Raw genomic sequence first — 7,218 nt, forward strand, 5'->3', positions numbered from 1 at the left:
CACAACCTCTTTTAGTCTACTGCTCTCTGTTTATCGTATAGGCACAATCACTTTATCCATACCTACATGTACATATTACCACAACTAGCCCGACTAACCGGTGGCTGTACATAACCTTGATACTGTCATAGCCTCGCTACTGTTATAGCCTCGCTACTGTTACAGTCTCGCTACTGTATATAGCCTCTCTACTGTATATAGCCTCTCTACTGTATATAGCCTCTCTACTGTATATAGCCTCTCTACTGTATATAGCCTCTCTACTGTATATAGCCTCGCTACTGTATATAACCTCACTACTGTATATAGCCTCACTACTGTTACAGCCTCACGACTGTATATAACCTCACTACTGTATATAGCCTCACTACTGTTACAGCCTCACTACTGTATATAACCTCACTACTGTATATAGCCTCACTACTGTATATAACCTCACTACTGTATATAGCCTCACTACTGTATATAACCTCACTACTGTTACAGCCTCACTACTGTATATAGCCTCGCTACTGTATATAGCCTCTCTACTGTATATAACCTCACTACTGTTATAGCCTCACTACTGTATATAGCCTCTCTACTGTATATAACCTCACTACTGTTACAGCCTCACTACTGTATATAGCCTCGCTACTGTATATAGCCTCTCTACTGTATATAACCTCACTACTGTTATAGCCTCACTACTGTATATAGCCTCTCTACTGTATATAGTCTCTCTACTGTATATTGCCTCACTACTGTATATAACCTCACTACTGTATATAACCTCACTACTGTTATTTTCCACTGTCTTTTTTACTGTAGTTTTTATATCTTTACTTATCTATTGTTCACCTATTACCTTATTTTTTTTACTTAAAATTGCACTGTTGGTAAGCAAGCATTTCACCGTTGTATTCCGAGCACGTGACAAATAAACTTTGATTTGAAGTTGTATAATTCTTCAAAGTTGTTTATTCATCTCACCAACGCCAACATGTGCACCGAGACATGTGATACTAAAAATAGCAACAACAAAAAATGCTGACGCACCCTTGAACCTGTAGCATTACCGCCCGCGCTTAGATTTACCATTGTGTTAGTTGAAATAGAGCCCTCTCTCTCTTTCATTCTCACTGGCATTAATCAAACTGGCCTGTCTTCAGGTCGGTGGAATTAAGGCTGTGTTTTCTCTCTCTCTCTATTTGAAGAAGTTACGCCAGCTATCAGGGCAGCTGAGTTTTCCTGACCTGATGGTAGCTGGCCTGTGAGCAAACTTTGTCTCTTTTCATCTCTGTCTGTGTGACATTAACATGCTATCTATAACACCTCAGACTCTTTCGACAGGTGTGTGCGCACGCACACACACACACACACAAATAAACAAATGAAGGCACACGACCACAAGCAGTGTTTGATATTAATTACGCCATGTCTGCAATTTTAATCATGCCATTATACCGTTAAATATGAACAAAATGAAAAATACTAACAAAAACAAAGGGAAGTAATTAGGCCGGATCATGATTTTTTATTAATTGCTAGCTACACAATCCCTCCTTCTCTCTCTTTCTAATCAATCTCCTCTCTCTTTCTAATCTATCGTCTCTCTCTAATCTATCGTCTCTCTCTAATCTATCTTCTCTGTCTTTCTAATCTATCTTCTCTCTCTCTCTAATCTATCTTCTCTGTCTTTCTAATCTATCTTCTCTCTCTTTCTAATCTATCTTCTCTCTCTCTCTTCTCTGTCTTTCTAATCTATCGTCTCTCTCTAATCTATCTTCTCTGTCTTTCTAATCTATCTTCTCTCTCTTTCTAATCTATTTTCTCTGTCTTTCTAATCTATCTTCTCTCTCTTTCTAATCTATCTTCTCTCTCTTTCTAATCTATCGTCTCTCTCTAATCTATCGTCTCTCTCTAATCTATCGTCTCTCTCTAATCTCTCTTCTCTGTCTTTCTAATCTATCTTCTCTCTCTTTCTAATCTATCGTCTCTCTCTAATCTATCGTCTCTCTCTAATCTATCGTCTCTCTCTAATCTATCGTCTCTCTCTAATCTATCGTCTCTCTCTAATCTATCTTCTCTGTCTTTCTAATCTATCTTCTCTCTCTCTCTAATCTATCTTCTCTCTCTCTCTTCTCTGTCTTTCTAATCTATTTTCTGTATTTATTTTTCAAGTCATCATTAGCAGTCCATTCCAACAGTGTCACTCAGTGTGCTAGAGTATTGAGCCTGCTGGTTGGTTTATGTCTAAACCAACCAGTGTTTGACCAGCGTTACTGACTGTAGGTTAGTGTCAGGCCTTGGCAGGCCAGTTGTGTTTTCTGCTGAGTGTAGGCCAGGTCAGGCCTTGGCAGGCCAGTTGTGTTTTCTGCTGAGTGTAGGCCAGGTCAGGCCTTGGCAGGCCAGTTGTGTTTTCTGCTGAGTGTAGGTTAGTGTCAGGCTTTGGCAGGCCAGTTGTGTTTTCTGCTGAGTGTAGGCCAGGTCAGGCCTTGGCAGGCCAGTTGTGTTTTCTGCTGAGTGTAGGTTAGTGTCAGGCTTTGGCAGGCCAGTTGTGTTTTCTGCTGAGTGTAGGCCAGGTCAGGCCTTGGCAGGCCAGTTGTGTTTTCTGCTGAGTGTAGGTTAGTGTCAGGCCTTGGCAGGCCAGTTGTGTTTTCTGCTGAGTGTAGGCCAGGTCAGGCCTTGGCAGGCCAGTTGTGTTTTCTGCTGAGTGTAGGTTAGTGTCAGGCTTTGGCAGGCCAGTTGTGTTTTCTGTCGACTGTAGGCCAGGTCAGGCCTTGGCAGGTCAGTTGTGTTTTCTGTCGACTGTAGGCCAGGTCAGGCCTTGGCAGGTCAGTTGTGTTTTCTGCTGATTTGTTTGGCTTGGCCAGCCAGAGATAAATGTTGCCAGACTCCACGCTGGTTAACACAATACCTGCCATGTCCCAGGTTCAAAACATTAGTCCCAGTAAAGACCAAGATCAAGGCATCACACACTACATGAACAAAAGTACGTGGACACCTGCTCGTCGAACATCTCATTCCAAAATCATGGGCATTAATATGGAGTTGGTTCCCCCTTTGTTGCTGTAACATCCTCCACTCTTCTGGGAAGGCTTTCCACTAGATGTTGGAACATTGCTGTGGGGACTTGCTTCCATTCAGCAACAAGAGCATTAGTGAGGTCGGGCACTGATGTTTGGCGATTAGAACTGGCTCGCAGTCGGCGTTCCAATTCCAGATTCGTCCGTCAAACTGCCGGATGGTGAAGCGTGATTCATCACTCCAGAGAACGTGTTTCCACTGCTCCAGAGTCCAATGGCGGCGAGCTTTACATCACTCCAGAGAACGTGTTTCCACTGCTCCAGAGTCCAATGGCGGCGAGCTTTACACTCCAGCCGATGCTTGGCGTTGCGCATGGTGATCTTAGGCTTGTGTGCGGCTGCTCGGCCATGGAAACTAATTTCATGAAGTCCCCGACTAACAGTTCTTGTGCTGATGTTGCTTCCAGAGGCAGTTTGGAACTCGGTAGTGAGTGTTGCAACCGAGGACAGAGGATTTTTACTCTCTATGCTCTGCTGCACTCGGCCTTCCCGTTCTGTGAGCTTGTTTGGCCTACCAATTTGCGGCTGAGCCGTTGTTGCTCCTAGACGTTTCCACTTCACAATAACAGCACTTACAGTTGAACGGGGCAGCTCTAGCAGGGCAGAAATTTGACGAACTGACTTATTGGAAAGGTGGCATCCCATGAAGGTGCCACGTTGAAAGTCACTTAGCTCTTCAGTAAGACCATTCTACTGCCAATGTTTGTCTATGGCTGTGTGCTCGATTTTATACACGTGTCAACAACGGGTGTGGCTGAAATAGCCAAATCCACAAATTTGAAGGGGTGTCCACATACTTTTGTATATATAGTGTAAGTGCCCTCATACAGACAGTATAATCATTGCTTTTAAAACAGCATGGGTGTGAAAAAGTGCTCCGGCATAAAACCAATCTTAAATCCTGTGAGAGTGTGTTGTTGTGGGTTTGCTTGCCCATTTAATCTTGTCTGAGTAAGAGCCCTTTCATAAGAGTCTGTTACTCTATTGCACCACTGTGGTGGATTTGATGAAGGCTTTTGATCGTAGAGTAGAAATGTTTGGTTTCTGCTTCTGAAGAAGTCCATTCATGATTGGTTAAGTATCAAACCCTGGTGAAACCCACAGCCTTGTGTTGGGCCCACAGAGATACAGCACTAGAGGTGACTCAATAAGGGCTTTCTTTCTAAAGGGGACAAGTATGTATGTGTCACAGAGCTGTCTCTATCACTGGTCTGTCTCTATCACTGGTCTGTCTCTGTCTCTGGTCTGTCTCTGTCTCTGGTCTGTCTCTGGTCTGTCTCTATCTCTGACCTGGTCTGTCTCTGTCTCTGGTCTGTCTCTGGTCTGTCTCTGTCTCCATCTCTGTTCTTTCTCTGGTCTGTCTCTGTCTCCATCTCTGGTCTGTCTCTGGTCTATCTCTGTCTCTGGTCTGTCTCTGTCTCTGGTCTGTCTCTGGTCTGTCTCTATCTCTGGTCTGTCTCTGGTCTGTCTCTGTTCAATCTCTGTTCTTTCTCTGGTCTGTCTCTGTCTCCATCTCTGGTCTGTCTCTGGTCTATCTCTGTCTCTGGTCTGTCTCTGTCTCTGGTCTGTCTCTGGTCTGTCTCTATCTCTGGTCTGTCTCTGTTCAATCTCTGTTCTTTCTCTGGTCTGTCTCTGTCTCCATCTCTGTTCTTTCTCTGGTCTGTCTCTGTCTCCATCTCTGGTCTGTCTCTGGTCTATCTCTGTCTCTGGTCTGTCTCTGTCTCTGGTCTGTCTCTGTCTCTGGTCTGTCTCTGGTCTGTCTCTGGTCTGTCTCTGTCCCTGGTCTGTCTCTATATCTGGTCTGTCTCTATATCTGGTCTGTCTCTATCTCTGGTCTGTCTCTGGCTCTGGTCTGTCTCTGGTCTATCTCTGGTCTGTCTCTGGCTCTGGTCTGTCTCTGGCTCTGGTCTGTCTCTGGCTCTGGTCTGTCTCTGGTCTATCTCTGGTCTGTCTCTATCTCTGGTCTGTCTCAGGCTCTGGTCTGTCTCAGGCTCTGGTCTGTCTCAGGCTCTGGTCTGTCTCAGGCTCTGGTCTGTCTCAGGCTCTGGTCTATCTCTGGTCTGTCTCTGGTCTGTCTCTGTCTCTGGTCTGTCTCTGTCTCTGGTCTGTCTCTGTCTCTGGTCTGTCTCTGTCTCTGGTCTGTCTCTGGTCTGTCTCTGTCTCTGGTCTGTCTCTGGTCTGTCTCTGGTCTGTCTCTGGTCTGTCTCTGTCTCTGGTCTGTCTCTGGTCTGTCTCTGGTCTGTCTCTGGTCTGTCTCTGGTCTGTCTCTGTCTCTGGCCATTTTAGAACAGTCCCGTGACTCATGCTGTGTCTAAAGACAAACAAACAAAAACCGACTGTTGGAGAATGAGTGCACAACTGGTAAATTGTCGCTTATAGATCTGTCAGTCTGCCCTGCAGAGACTTCTATGTCAGTAACGTTGAAGGCGTCTGGCTAGTATTACTCAGCCAGCTAGAAGGATGAAGTAAGAAGCTAACATTAAAACGGACCCTGACCTCAGCAGGAGCAGAAAAGAGGCTACTAAGTTCTCATTCTAACTTTACTTTACAGAGAGCAGGCTACTGAGACAGACAGTGATGTGGCACTCAGTGGTGAGGCTGAGGCAGACTGCAATGCATTCTGGAGAAAGAAGAAGAGGAGGCAGACAGAGAGGAGGCAGACAGAGAGGAGGCAGACAGAGAGGAGGCAGACAGAGAGGAGGCAGACAGAGAGGAGGCAGACAGAGCGGTTAGCACAGTGGTTCCCAAACTTGGGGTCAAGGGCCCCGTGAGAAAATCTGTACTAGCCTTATCGAACAAGCAAAAAATAAATATGAATGTCTCCACATGGCCTATCTTCCATATCGTCCAACATTAAAATGCAAACAACACAACTCTAAAAATGTCAGACGTTTTCATTTTGTCGCTGATGCTACGTGTCAGTGTTAAACCTTCTCTCATAACTCCCCCCTTTCAGAGGTATGACATTACAACTGTATAGCTAATGGCCTCGGTGTTTACAGATGGCCTGAGGTGAATGAAGCAGCCGAGGGGTTAATGATGGGTTGTTCTCCAAATAGCATTTCAAGGTAATGAGCTTCACGACCCCCCCCCCCCCCCCCCCCCCCTCTTCCAGAACCTCACTTAAACTCAAAACCCTAGTTACAGCCTTGGGTGGGATGACCAGAGGGTGGACTGGAGAGATCTCTTCCTCTCTCATCTTCCCTGCTGAGGGTGGAGAGGAGAGGGTGGGATGACCAGAGGGTGGAGCAGAGAGATATCCCTTCCTCTCTCTCATCTTCTCTGCTGAGGGTGGAGCGGAGAGGGTGGGATGACCAGAGGGTGGAGCAGAGATATCCCTTCCTCTCTCTCATCTTCTCTGCTGAGGGTGGAGCGGAGAGGGTGGGATGACCAGAGGGTGGAGCAGAGATATCCCTTCCTCTCTCTCATCTTCCCTGCTGAGGGTGGAGCGGAGAGGGTGGGATGACCAGAGGGTGGAGCAGAGAGATATCCCTTCCTCTCTCTCATCTTCTCTGCTGAGGGTGGAGCAGAGAGGGTGGGATGACCAGAGGGTGGAGCAGAGATATCCCTCTCTGCATCTTCTCTGCTGATGGTGGAGCGGAGAGGGGGGGATGACCAGAGGGTGGAGCAGAGATATCCCTTCCTCTCTCTCATCTTCTCTGCTGAGGGTAGAGCGGAGATATCCCTCTCTGCATCTTCTCTGCTGATGGTGGAGCGGAGAGGGTGGGATGACCAGAGGGTGGAGCAGAGAGGGGGGGATGACCAGAGGGTGGAGCAGAAATATCCCTTCCTCTCTCTCATCTTTTCTGCTTAGGGTGGAGGAGTGGAGAGGGGGGGATGACCAGAGGGTAGAGGGAGAGATCATCTGCCCTGTAAGAGCCTTATTCACTGTGAAAATGTCCCTCGTCCACTTAGAACCTAAAACAGAGAATGCTGTCATTAAAATTCCAAACATTCCTCCAAATGTACCACATGAAAGAACAGGACACTGCGGACAGGACACTGCCGACAGGACACTGCCGACAGGACACAGTGGCTGCTGGTTTTATGGTTTTATGGTGCCATCCTTGAGAGGCCACGTGTAATGGACCAATTCTGGGTTTAAAGGCGGTTTTACATAATACCACTGCAGACTTGACTTTCACTGTGG

This window comes from Salvelinus namaycush, chromosome 19, assembly GCF_016432855.1.
Source record: "Salvelinus namaycush isolate Seneca chromosome 19, SaNama_1.0, whole genome shotgun sequence".
Taxonomy (NCBI): domain Eukaryota; kingdom Metazoa; phylum Chordata; class Actinopteri; order Salmoniformes; family Salmonidae; genus Salvelinus; species Salvelinus namaycush.